General features: G+C 38.4%; 1 pseudogene; it reads right to left on the minus strand.

Moving 5' to 3' along the window:
- Nucleotides 1-2,963: 2,963 nt before the first annotated feature.
- Nucleotides 2,964-3,410, minus strand: LOC115525683 (annotated as a pseudogene).
- Between the last annotated feature and the right edge of the window lie 22,626 nt (nt 3,411-26,036).

A 26,036-nucleotide genomic window follows, 5' to 3' on the forward strand; every position in this document is an offset into this window, starting at 1 on the left:
AGATATCAATCACACCTATTAAGGTGGCCACTAGCAAAAAGAGATAAAAACAAAACAACAAGCAAAACAAACACCCCCCCCACACACACACAAACAAATAAAACAGAAAATAACAAGTGTTGGTGAGTGGTGAGGATGTAGAGAAATACCCTTGTGTACTTTTATTATTATTATTATTATTATTATTATTATTATTATTATTTAGAGAGGGAGGGAGAGAGAGCACTTGCCCATGTGTGCACATGAGTGAGTGGGGGAGGGGCTGAGAGAGCAGAAGAGAGAGAATCTTAAGCAGGCTCCATGTTTAGTGCAGAGCGTGACGTGGAGCTCCATCTAATGACCGTGAGATCATGACCTGAGCCAAGATACTTAACCAACTGAGCCACCCAGGCACCCCACCCTTATGCATTTTTAACAGAAATGTAAAATGGTTCAGCCCCTACGGAAAACAATATGGAAGTTCCTCAAAGAATTAAAAATAGAATTACCGTATGATCCAGCAATTCCACTTCTGGGTGTATATCTAAGAGAATTGAAACAGGACCTTGAAGAGATACTGCACACTCATATTCATTGCAGAATTAATTTTAAAAGTTCCAAAAAGCAGAAGCAACATTAATGCCCACTGACAGATGAATGGATAAAAACAGTGTGAAATATACATACAGTGGAATATTATGCTGCCTTTAAAAAGAAGGAAATTCTGGCATATGCTACAACATAGATGAACCTGGAGGAGATTATGCTAAGTTAAATAAGCCAGTTACAAAAAGGCAGACTCTGCATGATTCTACCTGTATAAGTAGTCAAACTCTTTAAAACACAAAGTAGGATGGTAGTTGCCAGAGGCTAGGGAGAGGGACAAAAGGGGGTGTTGTTCCATGGATATAGAATTTCAGCTTTGCAAGATGAAAAAGTTCTAGAGATCTATTTCACAACAATGTACATATATTTAACACTATAGTGCTGTATACTTAAAAATGATTAAGATGGTAAATTTTATGCTATGTATTTTTTAACACACACATCAAAAAAACATTATACCAACCAAATTAAATGTATCTAGTAGATGCATATGGCTCTCAAGTTCATGAGTTTGTGACCTCTGAACTGTAGAAGACATTGACAGGAAAGAGACAGAAAATTACCATTTATTGAGCACCTCATATGGGCCAGGAGGTATACTAAGCATTTTAAAAATGTTTTCTTACCCAATTGTCACAATAGTCTTATAAACATTTTTTTTTTATTACCAGTTTACAGATGAGAAAACAAATTGTGAGCTTAAAAGACTTCTCTAAGATCATATATCTAATTAATCAAAGGCAGGATTTGAACACAACAGACTCCAGAGCTGGTGTTTTCTCCACTGCTTTAGGAACAGAGAAAACATGTCAGGAGGATAAATGCTATACAGAAAATCAGAGTGGTGAAGATCAACTAGCTATGTGAAATTTTTGAAGGTAAATAGATAAGTGTTCCATGGGGACCCCATTGCAGGATAACAAACTGTGAAGTACAGGAACCACATTAGAAGACACTGAGTGAGAACTCAGAACACTGGCTCTGGGTTTGAGTCCTGGCTCTGCCACTTACCAGCTTTGTGACCTTGAACTACTCACTTAGCTTCTCTATGCGTTATAAAAGTGCTTCTTAACATGCCTGGCAGATAATAAATGTACACTAAACATTAGCTATTATTAGATAGTATGGTCTATTGCTAGATTTTAAAGGCCAGATTAGGTCTGAATTTGATGTCCTGGATAATAAGCAGATATCAGACATAGGATTTCACCTAGTTTGATTGGAAAGCAAGCAGCTTTCCCTGTGAAAACTGTTTTAACTGCCTGCCAGTGAACAGTCTGTCCCTCTCCAATCCACTCACCACATAGCTGCCATGGTCCATCTGAAACTCAGTTTTGACTAAGTTCTTTTTTTCTTAAAAAGTTGTCAATTGCTCTTCATTTGTCACCACATTCTTAAATTTGCATGGACTTGAGAATCAGCTGAGGATGTTATTAAAAAGCATATTTGAAGGCTATGCCCACAAAGATTTTAACTCTGTAAATTCAGCTGAACCTAGAGACGCAGCGAGTCCACTGTTGAGAATCTTTGTTGGGATCCACTTCAAATTTATTAACTAATAAAACACTTCGTGTCTTGGCTCTGGCTACCTCTCCAACCACATTAGAAAAAACCCACAACGACAACAACAACAAAACTTTTCTATCCTAAGATTAACTCTCTTGCACTAGAGTTTCATTTTTAGCTCCTGACATATTCAGAGCTTTTGTTGTTTCTGTTTTTCATAGAACACCTTCCATTTTCCTTCTTCCCTAAACTCCCATGACCTTCACCTGCCTAAGCCTGCCCAACTATATTAGTCTTCTATTGTTGTGTAACATATTGCCCCAAGACTTAATAACTTAAAGCAATGATAAATATTTATTATTATTCAGAGTGTCTCTGCAGGAATTTGGAAGTGGGTTAGTTGGGCAATTCTGCTTTGGGTCTTTCAAGGGTTGCTGTCAGGTGTCAGCTGGAGCCATTTGAAGACTTAACTGTACTGGAGGATTATTTTCAAAGTGGCACAATCACATGGCTGGCACGTTGGGGCTGGCTGTTGGCAGGTGGCCCTTCTACATGGGCCGCTGCTTAGGGCTGCTTGAGAGTCTTCATAGCATGGGGGCTGGCTTTCCTAGAGCAAATAATCCAAGAGACCAAGGCTGAAGGTGCAAAGCCTTTTGTTTTCTAGCATTGGAAGTTAGAGAACATTTTTACTGCAGTCCTCTCTTGGTCATGCAGGTCTGCCCTGCTTCACTGTGGGAAAACACTACACAAGGATGTGAACACCAGGAGATGAAGATCATTTGGGGACCATCTTGAAGGGTAGCTACTACCACATCATCATTTATCATTTAGGTGTTAATCCTCAGGAAGCCTTCCTTGAATTTCTTTTTTTGTTTTTTTAAGTATAATCTCTGTTTTCTTTTATTTTTCCAGAGAACAGTTTTTCTTCAATCCTTAAGGACTTAGCTCTTTACATGGGCTTTGATGGAGGTCGTAGGGCAACACCCGCAGGTCTAAATCAGGGTGGCGGTGTTCCGTCCTTCCCGTGCTTCACGAGAGCAATTCCTGACTATCTTGCTGTGAACGGCACAACTCACCCAGTAATGTAGTTTCACATACAGCTTAGGAAGCACATAGGCGTCGAAAACACTCGCTTCGGAAATGTCCCTGACCGCGGCGGCGTCCTCTACTATGTTCCAGATAACGAACTTCTTAATGGCGTTGTCCTTGGGCACGCAATGGATGCAGTTGGTGCAGCCAGAAGGCTGCACGTGGCCGCGGCCTTTTGTGGCATGACCATTGTTCTTTCTTTTCTTGGTCATCTTGGAAAGGAGGACCCGAGAGAGGCCTTCCTTGAATTTCCCAAATTGTGTAACTGCCTCTTCTGCATACTACTATATATCTATTTAAAATGGCAAGTGTGCACTGTATGTCTGTGCATACATATACATATATATCATATACATGTATGTATCAATATGCATATATATGTAGGGGTCATGCCTTTTTATCCTTGTACTTTATATTTTGCTCAAAGATTAATGAAGGAAGGAAGAAGGAAAGAAGACAAAGAGATAAAGGAAGGAAAGATCAATCTTGAGCAATTAGATTTGGTTGTCACAAGGCTCTATGACACATAAGAGTTCCATTTCTGTTAATTAGCAGATGGTTAACAACAACAAAAAATATATCTTTGTAAGGGCAGTTGGGAAGGAGCAGGAACAATTAGAAAATCTTTCACCACAACAGAAATGTTGAGGAATTTGTATGAATTTTGGTATTATTCAATTTGTACAGCTCTGAAAATCACATTCAGTCATATTTGGGTCTAATTTTCTTTTTGTTCTCCTTTTGATGTTTCACTGACACACTGTGGCTCACAAATAGGGGGGATGGAAGTTATAAAAAGGAGTGTGGTCTTAGAGATGGCAGAAGACAAAAATTCTCAATACTAAAAAATTCCTAGAATGTTTTAAGGACTCAGTTCTAATCTTCCTATGCTGGGAGGTCCACATGCACTGAAGATATTAGATATTTTTCTTTTATTTTTTTAATGTTTATTTATTTTTGAGAGGGAGAGAGACAGAATGTGAACAGGGGAGGGGCAGAGAGAGAGGAGACACAGAATCTGAAGCAGGCTTCAGGCTCTCAGCTGTCAGCACAGAGCCCTATGCGGGGCTTGAACTCACAAACTATGAGACCATGACCTGACCAAAGTCAGATGCTTAACTGAGCCACCCAGGTGCCCCTAGATATTTTTCTTATAACTAGATTCTACACTGAAAGAGAGGTGTACACATAAAGACATTAATGAAACTTCATCTTTTTAATGACACCATTGCTGCTGTTTTCTGGAAGTGGCTCTTCTGTCCTTTCCAACAAAATTCTTACCTTGATTTCCTATAATCATTAGTTTGTGCTGGTTTCTTCCCAGGACTATGAAAGAGTCAAGCATTACTTATCTTTATATGCACATCATGGTCCCTGATACACAAATGAATATGTATTAAGCATAAGCTAAATGAATGAAATCATTTATTCAAAACAATCCATGTTTAAGATTACATCTTAGCAGATTCCTTCCCACCAAACACACTACTTATTGAAATCTGCAGAAGCAGTGAGCTGATTCTAATAAACCAGTCATAATTAAAATAAAATATAATGAAATCAATTTAGGAGAGTTTCTTCCACATGTATATTTTATACATAGCATTCTCTGACATTATCTGACAATTATCCTTGCCCACAATTTCCTTCTACTTCAAAAGGGACTTGATTTTGCCTTCACAATTTGGAACCCAAGACTGTTTGTCCTTTTGAACTTAGTGTCACGTGAAGCACAAGCCTGACTCTGATTTTCAGGGGAATGCTAGTCAACAAACTCACTGAGCACTTTGTAGGTGTCAAGCACTGTGTTAAGGCACGGGGATAGTGAGAATACTGTGTCTGCCTTCTAAGAGAAAGTAGTTGAGTTCCTGTATGATCCTGGAGACTGAACAGAGGTTACTGTAGTAGTCATTGTAGTATGTTGGCCTGATTACCCATCCTACCTGCTTTAAGACTGAAACACTAATTCCCCTATTGGCTGCATGTTGATGACTGATAGCTCATGATTGAGGCCCCTGAGGAGATTGGCCTTATCCTGAAGACAGCTACTTCACCTAAGGTTATGTCCCCTGGTCAACATGGAGATATAAAAGTCTGCCCCTGGCCCTGATTTTGGACAATTCTGCAGGGATGGAGATCATATATATATATATATATATATATATATATATATATATATCTCCAATATCCAAGATATATATATCCAAGATATATAAAATATCCAATATATTATATAATATCCAAGAATTTTGGGTAACACTAATAAAACATAACCCAAGTGAACAATAGGAATCTAATTTGCTTATTTTAGTATTTATCACACTTGCCTGAAACTCACAACTGGAACTTAGTATCTAAGTATAAGAACTCAGCACTTATGGTGTAAGTGTGGATTATTTTCAATGCATTAAAAGTAGGGAAATTTTGTTCTCTTTTATTTGTAGCAGCTACTATCAGAAAGGGAAAATGGAACTTTATTTTCATCTCTCTGAAGAAAACTTGTAGATAGCATCCTCATTGTATTTGTAGAAGGTGTTATTTTAAAGCAATGTATCTAAATGTCAAGAGGGTTTTTTTTTAAATCATTTATCTTCATAGCACATATGTTGGAATATTAGTTAGCAATTTTTTTCTAATAGCTAATTCTATACTGTAGTAGTGACAGATACATACCAAGTGGTTAATACAAGGTTACTTACTGTATTCATTACTTGCTTTTCTCCCCTAATACAGACCTCAATATATTAAGGTATAAAATCTTTCTAATCATTTGAAAACATCAAAATGCATCTACTGATTGATAATGAAATTCCAAAAATAAAATTAAAAAGATTTACATATAATTTACACAAACATTTGATATATAAATTCAAGGTAGATAGGTCATTCACAAAGTCTTTTTCTAAACTTTTCTTTAGTTAACATAACAGAAAGAATGACAAATTGCCATGTTACCCACACTATTTGGCAGCATGGTACCTGAAGCCATAAGCTAAATGTTTATATCCTACTATGGGGTGGAGTATAAAATTTGCATGAACTTTTAAGACTTCAAAGAAATTCCTACAATGACCTGTTTTTGCCTAATCTTAGATCATTCTTTTTTCTCTACCTCCTCACATTCTTTGCTGCACTTAAGCAGTAAAGTTTGAGAAAAATTGCTCTGCAGATTTGATTCAGGACCATATATTTGGCCTTTTGCTTAGAGATGGCTACAATTTATTTATTCACCCATAATTTATTGACAACCTACTATGTATAGCATTGTATGGAGCAAGTTTTCTTTCCCTACAGCAGTCCTGTACTGTACAAGGCAGCTTCCATTCAACCTTGGTAATCCAGACCCAATGTTAAGCCTACAAATTTTTAAACATGACTGCACTCACAGTCATCAACATGGAAGGGAGCTATGATGTCCTAATCTGACCTTTGCTCAGAGGTGAGGCACCATGAGTGCTGAAGGCCAGCTCCTCAGATAAACAGCAAGCCAGCTTCCCATAATTAGGCATCTTTCCAGGTGCTCCCCAGACAAACAAAGGAGATCTGATGTGGATAAGGTGAGGAATGGTTTAAAAGCCAACTGAAATTAGTCAGTGTAGTCTTAGTTGCCCCCACCCCTGCACTCCTCTTTAGGTCCAAAGGTTACATATTTTCCTAACATTTCTGCATTCAGCTTTCTTGCTCAGCAGGCTTTGTAGAACCCAAGGGGTTTACATTAACCAGATGAGGGTGGATGAAATCAAAGTTCCATCCACTGCGGTGGGTGGGCTTGGGCAAGGGAATGAAAATGTTTGCTAAATTTAGATGGCTCATGTAGTGTTCACTAACTATAACAACGTGTTTTCGGAACACTGAATTTGGAAAGACAAGCAGTTTCCCTCCTAACCAGCTTCATTCAGCGCTGAGTTGAACAGGATTGAAAACACTTGAGAGCAGTGACTTATTTGAAGTCTTTTTAACTGCAAGGTTTCCACTGGACTAGGATGAGAACACACTAGTGTGTGTGAACAGTTGTCAAGAGGAAATCATTACCAATCTCTGTTTTTAAAATAGCCAATGAGTTTTCCTTACAGCAAACAATAGATTTTTATTTGGCAAAGTTCCCCATAAATAAATGACATGCCCAGCGGTATCTGTTGCCATTTTAATGTTGACAAAAATCGACTGATTTCAAGTGGACGTGAGACTGCCATATTTGTGATTCAATTTAATGAAATACCTAAATTAGGGAATCCATTATTTTTATTGGTATTATTATTACTTGCCTGGAGGAAGAATCAGCTGACTATGGCTTTCTGTCTAAGAATATCTGCTTGGGGAGGATCCTTTTGGGGGCTTTTACCTCCCCGAAGAAGTAATTACTTAATCTATTTTTTTTAGTTAATTATCAGGATTTAAAAAAAATCATCTTCATTTTTCCAGATGTGGAGGAGGACTCACTGGTTCTCTCTCATCTTTTGTGTGATTTATATGGTTTTCCTTTTGTTGACCCTACTGTTTTTATCTCTGTTCTTTTATTGAGTAATTGTCTTGATGATTGCTGTCTCATTTATTTGGTATCCGTTTCTAATCTTTGTCTTTGCAATGAGAATTGTAAACAGCAGAACCAGTGAAATCCGTACAAGGCAACCAGTGCCACACCTGGGAATAAATAGCTGAATGCATTCATAGTTCTCAGCAAACCTGCACTTGGTCCTTCCTGAACCAAGGGAAGCTCTTACTTGGCTTTGATGAAGATCTCAATCCTCATCTTGGCTGACTAAAAGAGACCAAAAATGACAACAAAAGAAAAAAACAAAAAAAGACACTGTTCCCTTGTAATTCATAAACTTTAGAGGCCAAATCACTCTTGTAGGAAGATACTTCTAGGATAGCTAAGTTACTGCTGGAACATCTTTTATCTTACTTTCAGCATGATTCAAGGTCTCTATGAAAAAAAAAAAAACCCTGTAATTTTAAACTATGCAGTAAAGCTTCATATTATTGTATATTTTGATCCATTTGTTTCCTTACCAGTGAATGTGAAATAGACATGTATAACTCCTACCTAAGATAAGCATCCACTTCCTGTGCATGCAACCTTCCAAAGCCTACCCAAGCCTGCTTTAGTAGTTTCCAGAACTTCTACAAAATATGGAAGATATCAGGTCAATAAAGTTGTTTCCCCTTCTCTTGTCCCTATTTTAGAGAATATCACCATTATCTATTAGCTAACTAAGCTAAAACATGTATCATTCCTTCTGCCTCTTCCCTTTCCCTCACCAGCAGCAACAAGTCAATTCAATCCATGGATCCTCCCCACTAAATGTCTCTCCAATGCATTTCCTTCTCTCAAGTCTTGATTGCTGAAGCAGTCTCCTAACCAATCTCCTTGGCTCTCTGTTATTCCTTCTATACTCTGCAGACAGAAAGATACTCATCAAATATAAATATTTTTTTTTTGCAACCAACTGGTAGTCTTCAGTGCTCTTCATTTCAGTACAAAGTCTAAATCCTTACATGTCATTGAGGACCTTTCCAAATCTATACCCTAATTACTACTTCAACATTGTCATCTCTCACTACCATCTCCACCTTGAATCTGATGACGATTACTTGGTGTTCTCCAGATACACCTCTTGCTTTTGGGCCTTTGTACCTGCCACTTCCTCTATCTAAAACATTCTTCTTGCTTATTGCCTGCCTACCTCCTATTCATTGTTTAAGTGTCCACTTCTCCAGGATGCCCTAGATTGGGTTTAGAGTCCCATTTCTTTGCTTCTGAAACTTGAGTTCAGTCAATGGTACTTGTCACACTGTTTCTCCAAACTCTTCCCAACCCATCCTACCACTGATGAGATTGTATCCTATTCAACTGTCTAAGTCCAACACCTGACATAGGGCCTGACACAGAGCAGGCTCAATGGATGTTGGTTGAATGAATGGATGAATAAGTTAACTAATGAATGATAGAACACGCAGATGAACACTGATTTTTCATGTGCTTTGCTGCTTCTTTTGAGGCTGCTTTAAGGCACTGTAACTTTTATGTATTTTAAACCATCCCTGTATCTGCTCTTCTATGACAACATTCACCAACAATGTGTACCTTTGAAAGGTTATGGTGCAACTTGTTGTTTGGAGATTTCTGAGAGTAGGATTGAAGCTTTAGGTAAAATTTCAGTAGGAAAGAAACAAATGGCAGGACAAGAGCAGGACAGCTTGAAACCACAGGGACAGCCAGTGAAATCCTCTTACTTTTGAGGCACAGAAATGAAGGTCAGAAAGGTTAACTGGCTGCCAGGGGTCATAACCATGTTAATCACAAAGGGTCCTAGAGCCCAGACCTCCTGATTCCAGCTTATATTTCCTTAAGCAGTGTGGGGCTTTTGTGCTATTACTGTAACATTAGTCTCATGTGACTACTGACTACTTGAAATGTGGTTAGTGTGAATTGAGATGTACTATAAGTGTAAAATCCATACCTGATTCAAAGACTGTAAGAAAAAAGTGTAAGATATCTCACACAGTAAGTTTTATATTTTTAAATATGTTGAAATAATATTTTAGATATCTGGGTTTAAATAAAATATTGAAATTAAGCTCTTGTTTCTTTTTCTTTTTTTAATGTGACTAGTAGAAAATTTTAAATTATCTATGCTGTGCATTATATTTCTATTGGACAGTATTACTCAAGATGAATTTTAGGTAATGTGCAGACAGGGCATTAAATAAGAGTAAATCATACAGTAATAAAAGTTATTCTCTTCTTTATTTCCCTTTAACTCTTCTGATTGGATCAAAGAGAAATCCTAGTTTAGTACTAGTTTTTCTCTAATACTACATAATTTCCCCTTTTAACAATAAGAAAGAAGCATGAAACTTAGACTTAGAAGGCCATAAATCTAGATAGAATTTGACAACATGGTTTCTGTGTTTGCTTTGAAAATTGCCCTCTATTTAGGTTAGATGGTACTAGTTTTCCATTTATTGTGATGAAATAAGCTTTCATTTATAAATATATTCATTTAACTAAAAAAAGAGTATATTTAAATAAAAATATTAAATAAATACTAGCACAGATAGCACAGAACTGAAGAAAAGTCTTGGCCAAGCTTTGGGAAATAGCCATCAATGTAGTATCTATCCCTGGCCAGCCTAGTATACTTAGTCTTCTACATGTGATCCATAAAACCTCTACATATAATTTATTAAACTTGACTGTTCAGAGTTTAACTCCAACTTTATTAAGGCCATTGCAACATAAATGTTTCAACATCCTTTCTTAAACAACCGAATTCAGACATAATTGACCAACAAGGAGTATGACAGTCAAGGTCCCTAAATGGTCATCCTAGGTCACTAGGATGACTCCATTTAATCCCACTCCATTTTAGCCAGCAGAAAATGCTGGAAGTTTATGGAAGTTGAATATAGAAGGAACTTTGACATTCTAAGTGGTAGAGCTGAGGAGAACAAACATGGAAAAAATTGGGTTGACGAGAAATGAGGAATATATGAGCAAATAGAGGCCAAGTAGCATAATAAACTGTGGAGTGACTGGGCTTAAGTTCTGGTTTGGGCTTGCTAGCTCTGTGATCCAGGATAATTTGCATAACCTTTCCATAGTTTAGTTTCCTTGTCTGTAAACTTGTTAATAATAGTCACTACCTCCAAGGCTTGCTGTGAGGCACATACTAAGTACTAGACCAATATTAGCTATCACCATCATCACCCACACTATCACACAGTGATGTTCAGAGGTGCATGGAGACACATATGTGATTTTAATCTAGAATAGGAGTTAATAAATTGGGACCTGGAACTCAAGAGCATGCAGAAGGTAATAGATCACCAAAATGAATCAGGATTAGGTTAAAGATAGCGAAATTACCTACAGGCAGGCAGGCTTTCCTCTCCAAAAAAGGTCCAATCACTGTGGACTATTTCATAGGCACTCTGATGACACTGGACAATCCTATAGAAATGTTTCTTTTTAAGGTCTCTACGTGGCTAATAAATGGGTAAATATTATCTCATTTATTGCCAATGATGACACTTCTATCTGGTTAATTGCTGTTTTTATAACATATTAAGACATTTTTTCCTACAGGATTTTTTGTTTGTTTGTTTTTTATTTTATTTTATTTTTTCCATGTAGCAGTTGGGATCTTGGGAAGCTAAGAGGAAGAGAAAATCCCTTTAAATAGCTTTTTTTTTTTTCCTTTTAGCAATTGCGCTGATTACTGTACCCTGAGGTTGATGATGATTCTGATGATAGGTAAATTACTGTAGCAGTAACTTAGACTAGTATTTTGAACTTGAGCATTAATTTGTGCCTGTTTTGTTCTTCATGTACCTCTCAAAAACCTTAAGAAACCTATAAGCAGTAAGTTTTAACTTTTTTGAGGGACTTAAAATTCCATTTGAAAATCTACTGAAAGCCATGGGGTGTGTCTCCAGAAAGATGAATGTTCTCATGTAAAAAGAAAATGTTTATACACAGTTTCATGGGGTTCAAGGGCCCCCTGAAGCTTAGTAACCCCAGACTGAACATTTCTGTTGTGAGGGCAAATAAACCATAGGCCAACCTGGAACTATGGAGATAAATACAGAAAATGTAGTTGAGCAAGGTCCCTGATCTCTGGGGCACAAATATCTGTCTAGGTAAAAGGCAAGACAGAAATGCACTTAAATCTTAATTATTGATGGGAAGTTGAACTATCTGTCTTCCTCTTGATTTATGTCTTTACAGTATAGCATCATTATTAAAAATGCTGTGGGTCTTAGAGAAAAAGATTACCATCAGAGCTTAGTCACAGAGAAGCTGGTTAGATCTTCCTGAAGTCCATGAATGACACCAGGTGAGAATGATTGAAAAGTTTCTGAACATCTAGTTCAAATCATTCATTGATCCAACAATTTATTGTATATGTATACTGTGCCAAGCAGAGCTCAGGGAGCCTGAGTTAATTTTCTAAGGTCACAAAGTTAGCTAGTGGCTGAGCCAATGACTCTATTTTAACTCCTACATTGGGACTTTGTCACCTCATTATACGGCCTCCACAAAAACATGTCATGATAAGATAAAATTCACAGTCCACCAAATCCTACTTTTGTGTAGAGCTATGTACTGACAAAAGAAGAATATAGCTCGTTTGGCATTTTTAAAGAGATAAGGAATTTAAATTGAAATCAAGATTTCAAAACATGCAATGCTTGCCATTAAACAATTTAACCTAATCTATAACTTAAACTGATGTGGTTTTTCCACTGGCCTTGACTATAATTTACTTTTCCTCAATCCTGTTCAAGTATTTTGCCCAATCTGGTGTTCCACAGAACACTCTTCTCTCAAGATACTTTAGTGCACAAAAGATTTTGTGGCCAAATAAGTTTGGGAATTGTTCCATGTTATAGTCTCTGTTTGGTGTGTTAAAAAACATAGAAGAACATTAAAGGTTCTGGGAAGTCCTGCAGTAAAACATAATAGCAAAAATCTTGTCTCGCTTTAAGTCTGTATTTCTCAAAGTCACTATACCTCAGAACACTTCCCTAATGTAACACCTATTAAAATCCCACACAATGGATACTCTGCTATGGAGAATTCTGCTGGAGCTTTACAAGTCTTTGGTCTAAGCTCCCATTTTCCAATGATTGTTGGAAATTCAGAGCCACTATTTTATGAAAGCCTGTTGCTTTGGCATGCCCTCCTTCTCATTTCAGTTACAAAAACAATGCTAGCTAAAACCACCCTCTTTTTCTGAGCTTCAAGCTTTTCTCTCTACATTATACTGGCTTCATGTGCTGCCATCTTTATTCCCATTCTTCTTCCCACCATTTCTATTTCAGAAGTGTACTGTAAGGAAAGAATCATACATGGGGACAATTATTTATTTGATAATAAAAAATTGAAAACAATATAATCTTTAATAATAGGGGGATGGATAAGTAAGTAAATGATCCATGTAATAAAATGTTATCAAAAATCACATTTTTCAAAGATCATTTAGAGATGTGAAAAAGCCCATGTTATGTTTTAGTGATATACATAAGACACATCATATTGAGTGCACCATTCCAATTTTGTAATATATTATATACATATACATGTACATATATACATATATATACACATATATATATATATTTTTCCAATGCACACATGCATAAGAAAAATTTAAAGGAAATACTTTAATATGTTTGGCTATTTATCTCTGAGAAGACTGTATTTTATTCTTTATAGTTTAAGCATTTAAAACATTTTTTACAACAAATATAGTTTTCTTTTAAGACAAAACAAAACAAAACAAAACAAATGCGTTTTACAGCGTGGGCTCAAACTGGAAAAAGACACCCTTTCAGACATGGGCTGACTTAGTCCTCATGCATATTTCATCCAGATATTAGCAAGTAGTATTGTTTGTTTTCCCTCCAAAATACTGTTCTTACTTCCTCTAATTTCAGAAAATCTGAAACATGAAAGTGTTGTACTCCTTCCCTGAAATTATAATCCTTTTTTTCAAATTAAGCTTTTTATACTAAGATGTTTTTTAAAACTGATTTTGGAAAGACTATTTACACTTTACAAAATTTATACTAGTTTCTTACAGGATTTAATTTTTATAGGTAATACAAAATATTACATATGCAAATCTGTATAGTGGGTTCTTCACACAGAAGTACCCTTGAAATAAAAGGATGAAATGGATCTTGAATTCTAATACGCATAACTTTTGAATTGCTGATCATTTGTATAGACTCTTTTCTCCTGAAAAGAGATAGTTTGATAGTGTGATAGTTTTTATGGTAGAGGAAGTTGGTCCAATGTACTTGAAGGAATAGGAGGCACTTTGTGAGACCATAAAAGAGGACATTTAAAAGAAGGAGCTACTTTACTGCCTGCCAGAACAAAACTTAATAGCTTTTAAAGGAAGATGAAATAATCAGACTCATTATAATGTGATTTAACCTAACTGTATATATGTTTATATATACATGTATAATATATGTATATGTGTAATGTAATGTTACCTTAAATGTCTTGCATAAAAATTTTAACAATTACTAGATATAAGAAGAAATAAAAAATAAGGTGACCAATAATTTTGACATAAAGAAGCCAAAAGAAACAAATCCTAGATGACTCAGAATTTAGGAGTACTAATTTTAAATTAGCTATTAAAATATATGTTTAAGAATTTAAAAGGAAAGATGTATTAGGAGATATACAATGAGAAATCTCAGAAAAATGAAAACTATAAAAAAGAACCAAATTGAACTAACAAACACACTGTCTGGCACTTAAAAAGTTGACTGGATTGTATTAACAGCAGCCTGGAAACTGGAAAAAAAAAAGAAGTTATTGAACTTGAAGATAGGAAAATAGACATTATCTACTCTGAAGAACAGAGAAAAAAAGATTTAATAAAATAGAATATATTCTCACTGACCATGGGACCTTATAAACTGTTCTAACGAAAGTGTAATTGGGGTGCCTGGGTGGCTCAGTCAGTTGAGCGTCCAACTTTGGCTCAGGTCATGATCTCACAGTTTGTGAATTCCAGCCCTGCATTGGGCTCACTGCTGTCAGTGCAGAGTCCCCTTAGGATCATCTGTGCCCCTCTCTCTGGCTCTCCCTCATTCATGCTCTCTCTCTCTCTCTCTTTCTCAAAAAATAAGTAAACATTAAAAAAAAAAGGAAACTGTAGTTGAAGTCACAGATGTAGAGATATTGAATAAGGCAGAAAAATAAATCTGAAAAATTAATGACATAAAACCCCCAATTCTGGAACAGCAACAACAATCCACAAGCACATCATGGCCCATTTGCTGAAAATCAAGAATAAAATGAAAATGAGAGCTATTCACTAATTTCAGTTTTCCAAACTTAAATATCTCTAATCTCAACATAATTTTCTACTTTTAAAATTACTTCAGGGAGCCTATGTGAGTGATCTTTGATAAATACAGAGAACAAACTAAGGATTGCTGGAGGAGAGGGTGGGGGGTGGGGTGAGTTAAACCGGTGACAGCGGTTATGGTGGGCAATTTTTGAGATGTGCACTGGGTGTCATATGTAAGAGATGAATCACTGGGTTCTATGCCTGAAGCCAAGATTACACTGTATGTTAACTAACCTGAATTTAAATTAAACAAACACACAAATAAATAAATAAGACAATTTAAAAAATTAGTAAAGAACTTGAACTCAAAGCAAAACTTGCCAAACTTCAAATCCAGTACCTTTATACAACTGTATTTTAGAGAGTAAGACGACAATCTCCTTTTTCCTTTTAGGATTTAAGATGACGGAAATAGCTTAGAAAACATATCGAAGTGTTAATTGGCTGTCTTTCATATGAAGTTTACCACCTGTTGGCTGATACTGGTCCAAATACCACCTCTGCCCACTCCAGACCATAACCTCCACACAAGTAAGGGATTATTTTTTGTTGTTGTTCCTTATTCAGGGATATATTTATAGGACATAGAAGAATGACACACAGTAGGAACTTAATGAGTAAATGAAAGAATGAGATCAAAATGAAGGCAGACGTTTCTGTGATTTTGGTTTATACAATATTTGGCACTTGTTTTGTTAACACACCAGACATAATATTTTCAGATGTTTCCTTGAGCTATTCTAATGAACATCGTAGTGTAGCCTGTATAATAGTGCAGCAATAACAAACCTGCTGGCCCGAAGTCAGACTGATAAATAGGTGAGTGATTATTCTTGCATTCACTGCTCACCTATATATTGTTTTATCTGGAGAGAGGAAAAAGAAAAGGGCAATCAAGTTCCCAGATTCTTCTGGTGCCTCTGATTTAGTCTTCTGGCTCTTGCTGGGGCTGTTTGTTCCACAATTTACGCTTCATTTAATGTAGTATCCTAAAAAAAAAAAAAAATATATATATATATATATATATATATACTATATATACTATATATATATATACTATATACTATATATATATAGTGACTTACTGTATCCCAGGTCCTTAACATTCCTATCAGTGCACTAATGGTCATGTGCATTGTTTCAGAAGTCAATGCATATAGGGAGCCTGGGTGGCTCAGTCTAAGCATCTGACTTCCGCTCAGGTGATGATTTCACGGTTCTTGAGTTCAAGCCTCATTCTGGGTGAGCTTGAGACCCGCTTGGGGTAAACATACGCCCCCTTTCGGATGAGCCCCACTCCTCTCCCTCTCCTTCTCCCTGCCCCCCCCCCGTCCCCATGCCCCTCGTGGGATCGTCTCCCTCTTCACCCTCGCTTACTTGCACCCTCTCTCTCTCCAATTAAAAAAAAAACATTGGGGCGCCTGGGTGGCTCAGTCGGTTGAGCGTCGGACTTCGGCTCAGGTCATGATCTCCAGGTCCGTGAGTTCGAGCCCCATGTCGGGCTCTGTGCTGATAGCTCAGAGCCTGGAGCCTGTTTCAGATTCTGTGTCTCCCTCTCTCTCTCTCTGACCCTCCCCAGTTCATGCTCTGTCTCTCCCTGTCTCAAAAATAAATAAATGTTAAAAAGAATAATAAAAAAATAAAAAAATCAATGCATTATATTATCAGAGTGTAACCAAGAAAACAGAAACCACCTTAAGACTTTCCAACACAGTGAATTTAATTCAAGGATTTATTACACAGGTGATGGAAGTTCTGAGACCCACAGAGGAGGTAGTAAAGTATTCCAAAGTTAAACAGCAGGAAATCACTACCATCTCTGAGCTAGAAAGATGAAACATGTAGTGGTATTAATGCCCAGGGAGTCATCAGGTGGAAGCTGGAACTAAGACAAACCTGCTGAGCCATGAAACCAAGGAGCTGTAGCCATAAAGGAGAAGCAAATATTGAGAAGATGCCTCAGGTAGAGAGGCAGGAAGAGAAAGGCCCTGGCTTCTCTCCCACCCCATTCAATCTCTGACCTGTGTCTTTCCTTGTCAAAACTCAGCCAGAAGACAACTGATCTGGGATCCTGGGAAACATGGACTGCAGGGCTCAGTCTCTCCCTCTAATGGAGAGCTGAGCTGGAGAAAGACAAAGGATGGAGCCACCATGCCCAAGCTCCTAGCCACAGGGCCTATAGGTGTATCAATTTTTTCCAAAATTTAAAGTAGTTTTTCCCAAAGCTTCTATGTTTGGTGCCATGTCTCAATGGTTCCACAATTCCAAGTAATCATTTTCTTTTGGGGGCTGGGGGAAACTTCACAGGACCATCTGGTGGCGACCATTGGAAACTAGAAGAATCTTCTAAAAATAAAAATTACTTAATGCAGCCCTTGCTCATCTCATTATGGATTTTTAGACATTTGACTGAAATATGCCAATAAAATAACTTTTGAAATGTTCCCTTTTCCAAGTTTCTGAACCAGAAACAGAAAGCTTATCTTCCTGTTAAGCATAGGCTACTGTTGTGGTAGGCCCTTGATCTGAAAAATGTAATGAAAAGAAAATGCATCATGCTATGAAAGCTGTTTGAAACTTGTATTGCTATAGGACTAACTCTAAAAGATTCCTTAAGATTCTGAAAATCAAGAAAACCAAAGAGGAACTTAAATGCTTGAATCCTTATCTTTCTATTGCAGATCATGTCATTGGATACTCCAGAAAATGAATATGTCTTGAAGTGCATGGAGTGTGTGATTAAATCCCTGAGTAGGGTGAGTATGACATAATAATGCTTGACAAGTCCTTGAAGCGTTTAAATAGCAAGCAAGGAAGAACATGGTTTCCTGTAGCATAAGGAGTTAGAACTTGAAGTACCAGAATGGAATTGGCAAATGGAAACACTTGAATGGCTTTCTAGAAATATTTCCTAATGCAGTCATAAGTTAGGACAGTGGAATTGGTTTTCCAGAGGCAGTGATTGGAACAGGGGTTTCTGAAGTAAACAAAGAAAAAGCATCAGGGAATGTACCTAACAAGTCAGCTATTATTAACTCTTTTCTTTAGGTCCAGCATTAGAAATAACAGTGTTACATCTGCATTCAGTAAAGTACACATATTATCTTATTCAGTCCTCAGGTGAGAAATTAGGATTTAGAGAGGTTAAACATGGCTTGTTCAAAGTGCATACCAGTTAAGTGTTAGAGCTGGGTCTCCAACCTAGGCTCTCATTCAACATCAATACTCTTGCTGCTACAGTACAGAACCTTGGGATTGGGAAGAGTCACTCACAGAAAATCAGAGCTATGGTTGGTACTGGAAGAGTTCTATATTTTTGGAGTTGATGTGGATTTATCTACAACAAAAGGGAAATACCACTCCTTTCTAAACATCTAGGGAAGTGTAACAGACAGAGTTCTTGGTTTTAGAGAACAAAATATGCTCTGGATAGTTTAGGCCGAAGGAGGTTTATTACAGAGCATAAGGTAGTTTATAGAATGTAGCAGTGGCTAGAGAACTGAGTAGTTCTGCTACTAAAATTTGTGGGATTTGGGGCAAGAGTACGAGTAGATACCCACATAACATGTCTAAGTACTCAAAAGTTAAACATCAGCTTCAGATTGTTAATAACATAATGTGCTATGTTTCCTGATTGAGAAATTTACCTCCTAAATGAGCTGGAAGGTCAAGATGGACTTTAAAATTCTCAGACTCATTTGGGTTCCTCACCAAAGCATAATGGTGTGAGGAAAGCATAACCCCAGTCCCCAGCCCAGGTTTTCCACCTTCTCGTTTTGTCTCTGGCTCTATTCTTGTGCTGTGAGGGACTCTCATCGCATATGGGTGGACACTGCACCCACCGTGTCCAGGCTGTATCTATACCCCTGGAAGAAAGTTGCCCTGTAGCCACTCTCAGACCTAAAGGTATCCACACTGATTGTGTGGCTCACTCTCAGGAGAAAACAGCCCCAGGAAGCAGGCCCACAGATACCCTGGAAACAAATTCAGGGCCAGTTAGGTAAGGAATCTGAGTCTATGATTCCCAAGGCACACTCTGGGACTAGGGCTCCAATTAAGTGTGTCCAATTGACCCCACATATTCCTTACTCAGTATTTAGGGGATGGCCAGAGGAGAGCTAGATAAGAACCTCTAAAGTGTTGGACCCAAACAAGAGACTCTGTCACCTGGACAAAGGGCAGAAACAAGTGTAGGTCCTGCTTGTTCAGGTACAATGCAGCCTCATGAATTGCCAAGCCACACCAAGGGACTTGTTTAGAGAAACCTGACTGCCACAGACACTGGCTGCTTTGTACCTTTGACGCCAGGTACTAACCTATAGAGCCTGCCTCACAGCTGCCTCAGGAGAATCAAACACTTCCTCGGTTATGCTGGCCAGAAGGTCCGGTCTCTTGTGTAAGGCTATAATCTCACAATGTTGATTTTTCCATTTCAGGTTTTGTGCGGGTATATCTGCTTAGTGGAACCTAATCAGTGTGGAAACTTAGCTTCAAATGTAGCTTGGTCTTCACAGTTTCTATTACTCTGGAAAATACCATAGAAGTAGATTGAAATGAGTGACCACATGAGACCAAACCTCTTTGCAATATCTTTGGAAAAGCCCATTTATTGAGATACAAATAGAAACAGCTTAGATACATGTTGCCTTTTTTATGGTAAAACCACCATTATGGATTTAGTTGTAATGGCTTTCTGGAGTACTCTGCTATAAAGGATTCTGAGGCCTTCTCTGGACTCAGTGAGAAAAAGTACTTCTTTTAATTTTTGATATCTGCCATCATTGTGGGAGAGGCTGGGGTAATACCTATGCCATTTTTGGAGGCGGGACTATGTCTTAGATATATGCAAGTAGGTACCAGGTAGGGTTTGTTAAATGAATAAATAAACTGTAAATGAGTGAATTATAACTGGGAGCATAGGCAGGAATTAAAGTGATTCTGAGTTTTTTCCACTTTCTAACCCTAATCTATTTAATTTTATGTTACCACAGTGACTTAGAGAAGAAAAGAGATATAATGCAGGCGAATCAAAGGAAGTGACATTTGTAGAAGTTAAGGAGGCAGAAGAGATTCTCTTGACCTTCTTCCCATTCTCTTCAATGTTAGTTAAGATAATACTACCTGCTGTAACAAACAAACCCCCAAATTTCAGGGCTTTAGCATGAAAGAAACCATGTGTTCTTTTTCCCCTAGTAATCTGATGGGGGTGCTTCCTGCCAGTGGGGAAAGATGTCTCAGACTGATGAAACTACAATGTCTCCCAGTCATCCACATGCAAAAAGCATATAGGAAAAGGGAGTGGGAGAAAAGGATATGTAATTGCTCTTTAACCACTTGGAGAAGTGACACACATCACTTCTCATATTGCCTTGATGAGCACTAGTCATTTGGCCCCATCTGGATGCAAGGGTGAGGCTGGGACGTACAGTGTCTGTCTGGGCAGCTGCTTCCCAGGCACAGCTCTAGATCAGTTCTCCTCAAAATGTGCTCCAGGGACCTGAACATCAGAATCACTGGGGAATTTGTTACAAATGCACATTCTTGGGCCTCACCCAGGATGATAGATTAGGACAAATGGAGGTGGGCCCCAGAAAGCTGCAGTTTAATAAGCCCTCCACAGGATTTCTGTGTATGTTCTTTTGAAAAGTCCTGATCTCTGGTGGACAGCATGTCATTTCTGCCCTAGTGTCTAATGACTGCCTTCCGGCACACCCATATTTGAAGCCCCTGCCCCCTGAAGGAGTACCTCCTACTCCCTTAAAAGTCAAGCTTCCTTATGTGACTTATTTGGGCCAAGAGAATGTGAGGGAAATGATCATGACCACTTCCAAGTGGACATTTTAAGAGCCAGTGTATGCTTTGCTACTCTGTCTTTCCTTCTGTCACTGTGAACTGCAATGAGCAGATAATAGCTGCTCTGTTAGCCTAGATCCTGGAGGGAGGTGAGCAGACAACACAGAGCAGAGTCCCAGCTGACTGGCAATGAAGATGCAGCATGAGAAAGAAAGAGACCTTTGTTGTTTAAAGCTTTGAAATTTCGGGGGTGATCACCGCTGTGGCATTGTCCTCACTGACATACCTCCTTTCCTCCAACCTGTAACTGACTATGACTTTTTATGAATGGCTTTGCAAAGCTTATCTCCAAAGGGTTATTTCCTCCTTGGCACGATGTGAAAGAATTTTGGCATGCTACCCACAAGTGTTTCCTGGGGTTTGTACACCTATCCTTTGCCTTCTTTTTTTTTTTCCTTTTCATTCTTACTTCAAGTATTGACAGTATCTAGAAACCTTAACCATTTGCACAGTAGAATTATCTCTGGTTTGTTCTGGTATTGGTGACCTGATTTTTCCTTTTTAACATTTGTGAAAAGAAGCATGCAAAATATCACTTACGTAGATTCTTGCTCCATCTTCTAGGTCCCAGTCAATCTATTATCTTTCTCTTCTAGGTTCAAGAATTCAGTTCTATTGGGTGACAATAATTTGATTTCTTGAGAATCCAGCACAAGGGATTCAAAGAGAAATCAAATCACAAGAAACTCAGACCGTTAGATTAGAAGGATATCTTCTTAAGTGGACTGCTAAAATTGGATTTAAACTTGATCAGCACATACAATAACATACATTACTTACGATTGGCAGCTGGCAGCAGGACAGATAAGTCTGGAATCATCTGTGTAGGGCTGGGGTGGCTAGCAGTGTATGATTTTATTTTGGGGAGGGTAGCAGTAACTTTATATGCCTAATTTTGCTAAGCTTGGGGGTAGTACTAGCATAAACATATTGTGTTTCCTGAGCATGGCTTCCTGGCCAGTGAGGGGTAAGAAGGGCAGGTGGCTTGGGATTAAAATTGAGAGGTAACTAATGTACAGTAAAATGTCATCTATCTATCCAGAACTACGGAAATGAGTTGTTCTGGTTACAACGCTCATGTGTATAAAAATAGGTTCATTTAAATTATTTTTGGTGAACGTCTTTGAAAATATATGTATACTTCCCTTCCTTATTAAATAGAACATTCTAATTTGATCTTGTCCTGATGACTCAATCATAAATTATTCTAAAGGGCTGTAACAGAGCCCGTTGAGTTCAGGGCTCTGTGTTTGAACCTGTGGGGGTTCCAGTTTAGAGTTCTGGTATCAATTTTTCAGACTTTTCCTGTCTTCATCAACTCTCAGGCTGCCAGCTGTCACTTTCTGATGCTGCCAGTGTGTATCTCCCTGTGACCTGCCTCCAGGATACCTTGAACTGGGAAACTAAACAATCATGCTCATTAAAGTTGTGCCTAAAATATGAGCAGATCAACTCTAAATGTGAGCCCCAGGAACATCCCGATGTGAATAAAGTGCATGAGTTTTATTATATCACTTTGCTTTATCAGTGACCCACTTTTCTTTTTTCTTTTATTTTCTTGATTTCTTGTTTTCTGTCTCTGTCTCTCTCTCTCTTTTCTTCCTCCCTCCCTCCTTTCCTCTCTTCCCTCCTTCTTCCTTCCCTCCTTCCCTCCCTCCCTCCCTCCCTCTTCCCTCCTTCTTTCTTTCCTTCCCTCCTTCCTCTATCTCTTTCTGTCTCAGGAAAGTAAGATTGTTTCATTACCAAGTTTCATGCAAGTGAAGTATTTCTTTTCATCAGGTCTATTCTGAACAAGAATGGTAGAATATTGAGTAGAGGTGGGATGTCATAGCAATATGGGGCTAATGAAACACCTAGTCATAATACTTTTCATTTTTAAAGCTTTTTATATTGCTCAGAATGTTTCTCCATACTGGCTTTTGCATCTGTCATTTTGATATAATGCTAATATTACATCATTTTTATAGTCATAATGGCTATAAAGTTGTCTTAAACTAACCTTGCTAATAAGTTAAAAAAAAAGACTTAATCTTACAGAGAAGAATTAAAAATGTCTAACCTATCACTTGTTACCCAAGGTGGGTAATTACTATAGGCCCCTCTCACCTCTTTGGTTCTCTGCATGGAGGATAAGATAGGGTAAAAGTGTAGAGAAGGTTTGTACATATGACAAAGAAGATGATAGAAACACAAAGAACAGCATAAATTCAATACAACACTTAGAATTTCCTGCACCTAATTCCTTCTGAAAAGCATTAGCAAAGGCTCTTCAAAGCCGTGTCTTTCTTGTCAGTTAGAGAACTTTGTATTCTATGAGCACCTGGATTGTTAAAATGTGTGTGATAATAAAGGAAATGACCCCTGCCACCCTGTGCCTCAAATGGGCTTGTTTAATGCTTGGAGAAAACCATTCGGCCACACACAGAAGAAAAGATGTGCCCTTTCAGTTCTACCACTGACAGATGTGGAAGGTATGATTTATCACATAAGGCCAAGACCTTTTGTGTGAGTGGGATTGCACCGAACATTCCAGACCTTTTTTGTGCCTCCTTTTCTCTGCATCAAGCCATGACCTGTGGCTTGATGCAGGGATGTGGGGAGAACAGAAAACATATGTTTACAGTTACTGAAGTAGTGGTGGAGGGTTGTAGATGACTTGTCAGACCTATAAAAGCTGGGCATGAAGTCTCAGAAACCAAAGGCTGCCTGGCTGGGATGGGAACATGAGGGGCCATGCAAAGCATGAAAGGAAACCACCATTAAATGAAAACCAGTCCTTGTTCCCATATGATAGCATTCCTGCTGGTAGACTTGGTCTCTGGGGCTGTCTTCTGGGCTCTAGGCCCTCATAGAAGACTGAGGGGCAGGTGGGTTTTCAGAGCAAGTAAACCAACTATGGCCTATTTCATGGAGGAGGAAGAACAAGCATTGATTTTCCATCCATCCATCCATCCATCCATCCATCCATCCATCCATCCATCCATTCTTTCCACACAGAAGCCAGAATAATTTCCCAAAATGTACATCTGGTCATGTTACTCGACTTTAAAATTTTTCCTGGCTTTTCCATCAGATTTTTCTAGATTGCTGCATGTGACCTCCCTGGTTCTGCACAATGGGGCTCTATGCACTTCTCTGGTGACATCCCTTATCCTTTCCTCTCACCTCCCTATCTATTCTACACTCCTGTTGTACAAGTTTCTTCCAGTAATTTGAAAGAAATCATGCTTTTTCTTGCTCCTGGGGCTTAAGCAAGTTGTTCATTTTATTTCTTGTCCCTCCTTTGTTTTCATGACCACTGTCTTCTGTCACATCCCTCAGGAGATCTCACTTTAAGGGAGCATTGGGTCCTGGCGTGAAGTGCTCTCATAGCACTCTGTAGTCTCCCATCAGGGCCCAGGAGTAAGTGTTACTATCTTTATTGCATTTATAATCCCACTATAACCTAAGCTATTTGAAGGCATGAGTGATATCTATAATACCTAGCACAGAGTCCGCCACATCATACGAATTTAGCAAATAATTTTTGTATACAATGTATGACTAAGATCAGCAATGTAGTTTATACATTGCATCTTGTTGTCAAGCTATTTGTATCTGTATTCCAGTGTCACCTCTTATTAAATTCATGACATTGGGCAATTACTTCATATGCCTTTGCCTGGGATTTCTTATCTGTGAAATAGGAATAATAGTATATACTTCTTAGAATGTAGCTAAATGAGATAACACATGGCAAGCACCTCAACTAGTGTCTAGCACATAGAATATACTTATATAATTATATAATTATAATTAAGTGTCTTCTACATGCTCAGGGTTCTGGACTTGAACCTGTGGTGGAATACAAAATTATATAATCTACAAGTCACTATAGGGACTGGTTTGATCCCTGTAAACCTCACAGATGCCTCTATGAGGAAAGATGAGTACCAACAGAGGCTCTGGGAGACATCTTACCCTGAATCAAGTTTAGGAGCTTAGGACCTCAGTCTCTCTGCTGATCTGTCATGATCTCCTTGACAAGCCCAACTGCTCCCCATCCCTGAGGTCAGATCATTGCTATCTTATTACCTTGTGTCTTTCTTTTCCAGGACTCTAGTGCTTTTGAGAATGGGCCTGTATTTGTCACCAGCAGATCCCGTTCTCATATCCTGATGACTAGAGTCCTATTCCTAAACCCCAGGCCCTGCTGGGGCCAGCCATGCTACTTCTTTGATGCTGACCACCTATTCATATAGCCTTTGTCTGGAATGCTCATCACCACACTCTACCTGCCTGACCTTTTGGCCCTCTGTGACACTGCTGCCTATTGGACTGCTGCCTCTTCCCTGTACCTCGTGGCCTGTCAGGAATATAGCAGGACGAGCTTTCTACTGCTTTACCCTACTTTATGTAATAGGTCCCTCAATCTGACACTCTATTCTCAGTTTTATCTTGCCACCACCAGAACTGCTGTTTAGAGAGCTCCTGCCCTCAAAACACTACGCTGTCTTAGGGGACATTATATATGTCCTTAAATGACAAAGAAGGCTAGAAGTCAGAAGTGCCTTGAAACATTGGTGGAAGTTGTATGTTTATTACAATACTTTAAAGTAAAGAGAGGAATGAAAATACTTAGGTCTAGGGGCACCTAGGCGGCCCAGTTGGTTAAGAGTCCAATTCTTGATTTTGGCTTTGTCACAGTTCATGAATCCAAGCTCCACGTTGGGCTCTGTACTGAGTGCAGAGCCTGCTTGGGATTCTCTCTCTCCACCTCTCTCTGTCCTTCCCCTTCTCTCTCTGTGTCTCTCTCTCTCAAAATAAATAAAATACACATTAAAAAAAGAAAATACTTATGTCCAGTGAAGTCTATAGTGACACTCCAGGAAAGAGTCAGACTAATAGCTTATTAGACAACAAGCAAACTGTGTCTCCACAGGATAGGACATCATAGGACTCTTGACTCCCTCCCAGCCTTTATTAGGAATGGAGAAATCCTTCCATTAACACCGCAGTATGTAACTATGGGTATAGGAAACAGTCCAACTTTCCACTACGAAACCTTATGTGACTTGGCATCCATCTCATGGAGAATGCCCTTTTGTGCCATCTATGGGATTATAATTGGGGTGACCA

Source organism: Lynx canadensis, chromosome D1 (genome assembly GCF_007474595.2).
Source record: "Lynx canadensis isolate LIC74 chromosome D1, mLynCan4.pri.v2, whole genome shotgun sequence".
NCBI classification, from domain to species: Eukaryota; Metazoa; Chordata; class Mammalia; order Carnivora; family Felidae; genus Lynx; species Lynx canadensis.